Source organism: Hibiscus syriacus, unplaced genomic scaffold (genome assembly GCF_006381635.1).
Source record: "Hibiscus syriacus cultivar Baekdansim isolate YM2019G1 unplaced genomic scaffold, ASM638163v2 tig00111298_pilon, whole genome shotgun sequence".
Lineage (NCBI taxonomy): Eukaryota > Viridiplantae > Streptophyta > Magnoliopsida > Malvales > Malvaceae > Hibiscus > Hibiscus syriacus.
Genome location: NW_024063047.1, coordinates 88,337 through 98,476, shown reverse-complemented (window position 1 = coordinate 98,476; position 10,140 = coordinate 88,337). Strand labels below are relative to the sequence as shown.

Sequence of the window (10,140 nt, the reverse complement as noted above, 5' to 3'; positions counted from 1 at the left end):
ACAGCTCAGCATCATCTGTCTCGGATCCCCCTGCATCAGCCGGCCACCGGGGTAGTCATAAGTATTGGAACCTAGGGCTCCTCTAGGGCTACCTTGCGTAGAGAGCATGATCGTTGACTTCAATTGATTAATAATACTAACAGTTTTTAAAAGAATGATAATTATGTTTAAATGTAGTTATAAAAGATCAATTATTATTGAAAAATAAATTGTTAAAAACAGACCCGGTCTGATTCTAAACTTAAACAAGAACCCTTAAAAGAGACTGGGCCGTATCCGGTCCGAATGGGAAACACCTTTACTCATCAGTAGCTATCAATTTATTATTTATTAGTATTTCAATTCCAAATTTCACTGAGCTAAACTAACGCGATCTACAAATCCATGAAGAACACGAAATCACTGCAAAAGAATTAGTGAAAATTCGGTTACAGAATTTGTTAATATTCATATAGAACAATTATTTTGATTTTTTATTTTATTTTAATTTTTTTGCAGTGTGAAATGGCACTGAGCAATCTGACGTTGTCTCCAACGATTCCTCCACCTTCTTCTTCTTCTTCTTCTTCTTTGTTCTTCTTCACTAGAAGCTCTACTTCTGTGAAATTTCAGGCTTTGAAACCCTAATCAAATCCAACGGCTGCTTTCGTTTTCACACCGCGAGGAACCGCTGGCAATCCGGTGCAATCGACACTCGCGGCTGCGTCGCTGGCATTGTCGAGAACAACGCGCAGGTTTCGTCTTCTTCTTCTTCTTCCTCGCGCGGAGCCACCGTCCCCGGAAACGCCGTTGTTGAGATTCCGGTTAGTTGTTACCAGCTGATCGGCGTTTCGAGTCAGGCTGAGAAAGATGAGATTGTGAAGTCGGTGATGAATTTGAAGAGTGCTGAGGTTGATGATGGTTACACTAGTGATGTTGTCGTTTCTCGTCAGGTGAAATGATCGAAGAGGTCGTTTTTTGTATTTTTTTTTTCGGAATTATTTTTTGTTATTTCCTTCTTTTTTATTCCTCTTCGCAGGAAGTTTTGATGGATGTGAGGGATAAGCTACTTTTCGAAACGGAATACGCCGGAAATGTGAAAGAGAAGATTCCGCCGAAATCATCTCTTCGAATTCCATGGCGTTGGTTGCCTGCTGCTGTTTGCCTTCTTCAAGAGGTGCAATTCTGCACTGTTTATCCCTCAATTTGTAGGTTTTTATTTTTTATTTTTTTATTTATTATGATAGGATATATTGTTAAACATTTAGAGAAATAATATTTGTGTCGCATTTGAATCAAGAAGCTTTCTTTTTAATGTTTGAATTTAAAAGCAAGTGCTAGCAGTTCTTCAAATTAATAAAATAGTGTTCATGGTTATTCATTATGTTTGAATTGGTGTTATATTTCAGCCATTTGCTCTTGTAAAACAAGTACTACAATTTCAAATTTTATTATGTGCTTTTGCTTTAAAATTTTGAGGAAGCATTTCAAAAGGTAAATGAAACCCGGGACTTCTTCGGAACTTGTTAATGTATAAGTAAATTTTAGAAGGCGATTTGTATATGATAGAACATGGGCAAATGTCTAAAAGAGTATAACTGATATTCAAACATTGTTGTTGCATATCAAATTAAATTTTTCGTAAAACCTCATCTGCTTTGGCATCCAAATTTTCATTTTTATGCATTTATGTATCTGCATTTGGAAGCAAACAGTAAGTAGAGATAGCATCCACGAAAGAAAGCCTTAAAAAATGAAGTACTTTTTTAGCTCGGAAAGAACTGATATGGTATGGATTCCTTGTGAATCAGGTTGGAGAAGAAGAGCTTGTCCTTCAAATTGGGAGGGCAGCTAGTCAGCGTCCAGATGCTAAGCCATATATTCATGATTTACTTTTATCAATGGCACTTGCTGAGGTGAGGCAAATAGGTGAAGAGCTTAGCATCTTTTACCAGCTTTAACATCAACTTTGCTATGCCCACTTTTCTTATAATAGGTGTTTTCTTGAAGTGTTCAATCGCAAAGATAGGTTTCTTAAAGAACAAGGTCTCTGAAGGATTTGAAGCTCTTGCTCGTGCTCAGTCTCTTCTCAGAAGTACAAAGTCTCTTAAACAGATGGCATTGTTATCTCAGGTAATTTTTGTTGTTATTTTATGCTTTTGCCTCCATATTATTCAAGGATTTCCAGAACATATTTTGCTTCAGTCAGTAATAGGCACCTTCACCGTATCTTGATTAATAGCATGCTGTTCGTAACCAAAAAAAGGTAAAGAGATTCAAAACAATGCAAAACTTCTAATGAATTGATCTGATGGTTAAGAACTTAATATATTCTGCATGCTGATGACTGCAACCCTTGTTTCTCAAAAAATTATGAGCTACCCTTGTTTCTCAAGGTTTAGTCACAGCCTTTCTATTTACCTTAATTATTTGTCATGGTTCTTAGATAGAAGAATCTTTGGAGGAACTTGCACCTGCATGTGCATTGGAGTTATTAGGCTTGCCTCGATCACCTGAAAATGCCGACAGGCGACGCGGAGCGATTGCAGCCCTGCGTGAACTGCTCAGACAGGGGCTTGATGTGGAAGCATCTTGCCAGGTCCAAGATTGGTCAAGCTTCTTGAGCCAAGCTCTTAATCGGCTGTTGGCCTCAGAAGTAGTTGATATTCTTCCCTGGGATAATTTAGCGATGGCAAGGAAGAATAAGAAATCAATTGAATCACAGAATCAAAGGGTTGTAATTGATTTTACCTGTTTCTATGTGGCATTGGCAGCTCATATTGCTCTTGGATTTTCAAGCAAGCAAACTGACTTGGTAAGCTCTCTATTCCGCTTGGTCTGTGAATAATATGTTGGGTGGGGAGACTGTTTTCCATCATTTCTTTTGTTATTATTGTCACTTTTTTAATATATTTCTGTAGATTATCAAAGCAAAAACTATATGCGAGTGTTTGATAACATCTGAGGGTGCTGATCTAAAGCTTGAGGAGGCTTTCTGTTTGTTCATTCTTGGACAGGTATAGATTTTATATCCTTGTACCTAGTGTTGCATTTAAATATCATAGAAGGTTTTGTTCCTTTGGAAGCTGGAGCTTTTTTTTTTCTCATCGAAATGCTTTTATAACTTGTATGTTGGTTATTAGGGAAGTGAGGTTGAGGTTATTGAAAAACTTCAACAACTTGATTCAACTTCAAATCGTGCACCTCAAAATTCTATTACAGGAAAAGAGATACTAGGCAGTTCTAAGACAAAATCATCATTGGTAAGTCTTAACCCGTCTTCTGCTTTGAAATATGCATCTAAGGTTGCAATGAACGGAATGTTTAACAGTTAGGAGATCAAATATGTTTAATTTACTTTTTTGACTGTGGATTGTCTATTGTGATTTTATGTTTGCCGAGGAACTTTAGGAGAATAAGGGGCCTGCGCGTCATTTCAGGTAATGAATGTTACATAGAATGGAGTACTGACTTGTTTAAAGACTACTAGAGGGGTGATGGAGCATTGCTCAATGGCAATAGTTTAAACCTTGGATCAGATTCGAGCCCTTATCTATTGGCCTTGGTGATTGTTGAATTTATTAGGTACATTCAAGATGCTATACTTTGGTGTATGCTTTTGCAGATAATATCAATCTGGTGGATCAGATGAGATGCTTGAGTTATGGTGGGAAAACATAGAATCAAAAGTCTTCGGTACCCCTAAAACAAAGTGTATGATATGAAAACTCTGTAGAGTTCTGGCAATGAAGCAAAGCGTAAAGTTGAAGAAAAAGATGTACTGCAAAGTGATTTGTTTTAGTATCTTGGCTCAATCATGCAAAAATAGGATCTGTAGAGTTCTGGCATTGAAGCAAAGCATAAAATTGAAGAAAAAGATATACTGCAAAGTGATTTGTTTTAGTATCTTGGCTCAATCATGCAAAAATAGGATCCTAGCATGATTGGTGAAATTGAGAAAATTTACTTGGGTCTTGACATGTGTGATAACAATTCAGCAAATACCTCTTAAGCTTATGGCATACTTCTGCATGATAGCAATAACACCATGATTGCTTAATGCTATTGAATTTTTGGTGGTCAAGCACAGATGAAAGTTGTTAAAATGAGGATGCTGCAAAGATATTTGAGCTAATAAGAAAAATATAAGGTTAGGATTTAAGAATACACACAAGCATTCAGGAAAATATGGAAATTGTAGTAAGCATCACACGAGACATATATATGGTGGTTTGGCTGTGTTTGACAGTGGTACATAAATGCTTCTATTGGAGTTTTTGTTGCTCGGACGCATTGTTTTTCTTGAAGTTCTGATGCCCTTAACATTCCTCCAATTACATGGAAGAACTCAGAAAAGACTAACCATACCCTTGTCAGATACATACTCATATCCAAAATTCACACCCGGGTCTAAGTAACATTGGTTGGAGTATGATTTAATAGAACTCTCGATTTAGTTCATATGATATTACTCTAGCTAGGTTTCTTAATAGAAAACAATGTTCCTTGTAGCTGACACCATCAGGTAGAACAATGTTGTCAAAGCACATGCCTAGGTTCTAAGTTGCAGTGCGAATCAATTAAACCTCCTACATCCTTCAGGCAAGGCACGTTTAGTAAGATGGATTCTTTTTGTGCTTGGGGACATTTGTCGTCTATTTATAGGAATAAAAAGATCAATGTTTCAGTCCTTGGTGAAAGACATTGCTGCCCTAGTCTTATAAAAAAAAAACATTGCTGCCCTAGTGGAGAGTAAAGATGTAATTGTTAGGCATATATTGAGAGCTGCTAATTGGGAATTGGATAAATTAGCTAAAGAAGGAATAGGATGATTATTAGGGTATTGTTTAGGTTGTTCTGCTTCTGAGTTGGTTTTATTTCTGTTGTTTGTCTGGTTTTTAAGTGTTATGTTGTAACAGAAGCTTGTTAGGATCTGGCTTTGTATTATTCTTATATTAATAAATTATTAGGCACTCTTTTCCTCCTTCCAATGACCTTCATGTTACTGTTGTAACGTGGAGGTTATGAAGGAGGTTTTTAATGAGGCCTACTCTATTTCTATCAAAAAAAAAAAAGATCAATGTTTTAACTGCTGTACAACTTGTTGAAAGATTGAATGGATATGCATGAAAATTGGCATTTTGTTTAATGACATTAGTTATGATAATTTGTCTTTGAAACACGTTAGGTATTGCCATAGTGCAAACTCTAATAGCTTTTTAACAAAATTATATATCTTAAACTTATTAGAGATAATAATAGAGAGAATTTTTTTCATGTAATTAATTTTCATTTAGAAATTAGTGCCTCCACTCAAGTAAACACCCCTATTGCACCTGCGGTGATGCAAGTGCTTAGAGCACGCAATGCTTTGACACACTAAGGCTTAAAGGAGCGTGATTCTTGCGTTTGTAGAGAGCATGAACTTAAGCCTGTTAAATGCATACAAATTCAAGCTATGGATCATGTTAATTCATGCTCTCTTTTTATTGCTTTTTTTTCCTTATTTTATGTTTTCAAGACTGGTAATTTGGCAAGGTAGTGCACTTGATAATAGTCATGATTAGGTTGCTAGTTGAACTGTGTCCACTTCCACGTATCCCCTTCAAATTCTTTGAAGTTCTTGTTTATCTTCAAGATTGATGCCTTCTCTGATATCAAACTGCCTGCCGACTTAAGCAGGAAATTTGGCTGAAGGGTGCTGTGCTCTCTCTCTTTCCTGATACAAGGGATTGTTCTCCTTCTTTGGTAAGAGCAAAATGACTGAGCTATTGGATTAACAGGGAAATACTAACATTTGTACTTGTCTGCAGGCCAACTATTTTGGTGGTGAAAGAAAAGTTCTTAGGAGCAAGAAAAGTAATGGTGCCCCTCAAACCATCCCTAGTCTAGGCCATAGATCACTTGCTTCTGGTCTTGCATCTGAGAGGAAAGATTTTGAGGATTCCCTTCCCCGTATGAAATCTTCTCTACATATTGTATCAACTGTTAAGCAATCACCGCCAACTGATTTGCAAAGCCCTTTTGTAACGGTTGACAATAGCAATGGAAACAATGTCAATTCGTCAGTTCAGTTGGAAAGAAAATTTGGAGGAAACCAGAATAAAGCTTGGGAAAGTTGGTTTTCCCAGAGTAATTTCACCGAAAGAGTAACTTTTGTTGCTGTATTAGGGTGCATTATTTTAACTGGCTTTAAGCTCTCAGGAATGAAATTGAGTGGGGTCAGGCGTATGTCAATATGGACCTCTGGTAAACCACGTATGAGTACAAGTTCCCTTACCCATAAAGGAGATTCTTTCTTGGATTACAACTCTGCTCATATCAAGGCAAGTGGTATTGGTGGTAGGATAAAGAAACTCTTGGAATTGGCTAAGGTTCAATTCATAAACCCTTCAGAAGCTATGAATTCAAAAGCTTCCCGCCTTCCTGCTAGCCTATCAACTTTGATCACGGCAGTGGAGAGGAAGCAAATGTCTGTGCAAGAAGCTGAAGCTCTTGTCAGGCATTGGCAAACAATTAAGGCTGAAGCTCTGGGACCTAACCATGAGGTTGATACCCTTTCCGAAGCCCTTGATGAGTCGATGTTAATTCAGGTAAAATCTATTGAAGGTTTCATTTGATTTCATGCTTTTGTTAACAGTAAGATAATGCATGAACCTTCCGTTGTCTCCTTGCCTAATCACCATAACCCCAAAAGGGAGGAGCTTGATCAGTGGAAGAAATTTAATGGATGCAGTATAAACATATACTTTTAGTTCTTATTGAAAAAAGACTAGCTTAAATTGAAATCAAGATTCAACCATTTATGAGATTTTTTTTTTAAATTTCAAAACTAAAACCTTTGCTAGGTACTAACTTTGAATTCATGACTGGAAAAGTTTTGCATGTTTATTTCAAGATTTCTATTCCTGGAGGTAGAAGTACCACTTCATGGCTATAACCTTCAGTTTGGATTTTCATTTTTTGTTGACATAATTGTGGTCTGCAGTGGCAAGCATTGGCTGATATGGCTAAAGCTAGATGTTGTTATTGGAGATTTGTTTTGCTGCAATTGACCATTCTTCGAGCGGACATTCTAATGGATGTAAACATGGGGGAGATGGCTGAAATAGAGGCTCTCCTTGAGGAAGCAGCAGAGCTTGTTGATGAGTCTCAGCTAAAGAATCCTAATTATTACAGGTGAGCAAATATAATATAGGCTTAGTGTTATTTTGGAGCCTAGATCTAGAACTTGAAACTGTTTAATCAGAATGCATGGACTAAGTTGTACTTATCGACTGATTGCTGCAGCACGTATAAAATTCGATATATTCTTCGGAGGCAAGACGACGGATCATGGAAATTCTGTGGAGGCGACATTGAAATGCCATCATAAGACGAAACAGCATTCATAACAAGCCACAGTCAGTTGACTGCTAATCTTTTCATAACGTAGTTTCTAGTTTCGAGCTGTGCTGTGATTGAAGCCGTAAAGTTGCAATAAGCCAGTAAGTTTATCGTTGAATTGCCTGATTCCTAAAGATAACAATTTTTAAGTGTCCACTTCAGAAACCTGTTAGAACCTAATTTATTTAATTTTTTCACTGTACACGTGTGCTTTACTTTCAAGTTTACACACTCTTGAGTTTTATATAATGGCTGTATGTTTCTGTAGTAGCACACATGAACTTAAGCTCGGTTTCAAGGTAGTTCATTCTTAGGAGGATTAGGATTTCATCTAAACCTAACAATTCGTGTATTCGTTTCGTGTTTCTGTTAGTTTTCGTGCCGTTATCATGTTTATCGAATTGTACACGTATTTTTCGACATGTTAATAAATTTTCAGTTTATATGCCAATCTCGAGACCAATCTAAACAGCTCCACTGCTTTTGCATGATTTTTCCATTGATCATAAACCAATCTAAATTGCTTTCTTTGACGCATGATAATGCATTTTGACAATTTATATAGTGATGCTTTCTTACTTTTTCATGAAATTTTCTGTTTTAAAAAAATAGCGCTGTTTTGGTGTAAATTCTCATTTCATCACACCGTTTCATCTTATTCTGAGTAATTCGAAAATTGAGTGATCACTTTGAGAAATTTTAAAGTTGAAAGACCAAAACTGGAATAAATATAAAGTGATGAAAAGGGCTTAGTTCAACCTTTAAATAATCCCAACAGCACAGTTGTCAGCATTATATCCTTCATTGTTTTCCCCGGCTTTAAATAAAGCTTTTTATCTATACATTGGGACTATATAGGAATACTTTTATTGAATTCGATATTAATTGAATTAGAAAAAATAAAATATACTTTTAAATGATAATTAATATTATTTTGGGAAATAAAATATCTGTGCTTAGTAAAAAAGGATGAAATAAATATTATTTTGATAAAATTACCGTAATGATGACCTATAATTCATATTTGATAGACTGATTTCCTTTTGTAAAATAATTAAATGGTAATAGGCAAGTTCATACAAGTTGGGTAAATCATATTAAAACAAAGAGTGGGTATAAGACGGGCTTTCTTGCCGTTTTGAGAAAAATGATTTTTTTCATATAAGACATTTACCATATTATTTTCTGAACTAAATTTTTTTATTGATTTGAGAAAAATAATTTTTTATATAAAACATTTACCATATTATTTTTTGAATTAAGACTTCTTATTGGTTTGAATATGTCGTGCACTCTTGGTGTCTTCTCCATTTGATTGAAGACACCAAGCAATCGTGAGATCTTCTTCATTTACCTGAAGACGCCATGCAATAATTGAGTCTTCATATTTAGCTTGAAGACGCGTGGAGTACCTGTCGTATTTAGATTGATACTGTGCAATTCACCCTAGATGAGTAAATAATCCCTAGGGTGGCTGGAATGTTTTTGAGGGAATTGGAATCTGTGAAGGAATTGGAATCTGAATGAATTAGAATCTGAATCTGAAACATGTTTGGTTGGCAGGAAATTGAATTGGAATCCAATTCCATATTCTGTATAGTTCGCAGACATGTCATATGAATTTGATTTCAGTAATGTAAAATGACAGAATTGCCCTTCTTGTTTTTTTGCTTAATTTTAGTTTGTTTTATAACTTACATGTAACAATATATTATAAAAATTTAAAAAATTTTAAATTTTCATTTTATTGATTGATTATTCATTTCAATAAATTATAAAAATATACTAATAAATATCATAAGTTAAAATCATCCAAATTAGGGATGGCCATGGGTCGGGTTGGGTCGAGTTTTTGGTCCACCTGACCCGATAACAAGGGAACCTCCACCCGAGATCCGACCCGACCCGACCAAAATAAAGTTTCACCCGACCCGAATATATGAATTAGAAACCCGACCCGAAATAATAAAAAAATTATTTTTATTCAATAAAAACAGTGATTTAATTGAAAAAAAAATTATATATAGAGGGGTATTATTGTAATTATTCCTAAATATATAAGGTAAAATTATATATTTTTTCGGGTCGGGACGGGTATTTTTCACCATGAACCCGACCCGAATATCACACTTAAAAAAATCCGACCCGACCCGAATATCAAACTTAAAAAAACACGACCCGACCCGAACCCGATTTTTTTTTAAAAAAATCTGACCCGATCCCAAATTTTTTTTATAAAAAATCCGATCCGAATACCAAAAGATTGATGAGGGTAATATGGTCAAATTTCACATTCCCTCCTCCAAAGGATTGTAATTCCATCATGTTATAGATGAAATTTACTTTCCCTCCCTTTATAGAATTTGATTCCAATTCCCCCTTTGAAAACTTGAACTAAACATGGAAAGTGGTGGAATTAAATTTCAATTCCCTTTAATTCCAAGGGATTCCAGCGAACTAAACGCCACCTAGGTGAATTACCCCCCCCCACCACATCATTTACTCAACCATTTTGTTTGTATAAGATGGATCAAGTTATATTTTTAGTCCATTCAAATTTGAATCGAACAATTTATTCTTTATTCATTATTTGGTCGGGTCTGATTCTAAAAAAAATTATATGGTTTAAAATTACTCTTCCGTCCTAATTTTAAGAAAGTTTTGTGTAATCTAAAATTTGACCCCGTTTTAAGGTAACGATTCACACCTATTCGACTTCACATATAGATAGTTAGTGTCGGAACCGTCTTTCGGTTGGGCCCGAAATTGGGCTTC

At 35.6% G+C, this 10,140-nt stretch overlaps 1 pseudogene; it reads left to right on the top strand.

Annotated features, from left to right (window-relative positions):
- The first annotated feature begins 372 nt into the window (after positions 1-372).
- On the top strand, positions 373-7,816 carry LOC120157995 (annotated as a pseudogene).
- The last annotated feature ends 2,324 nt before the right edge of the window (positions 7,817-10,140 follow it).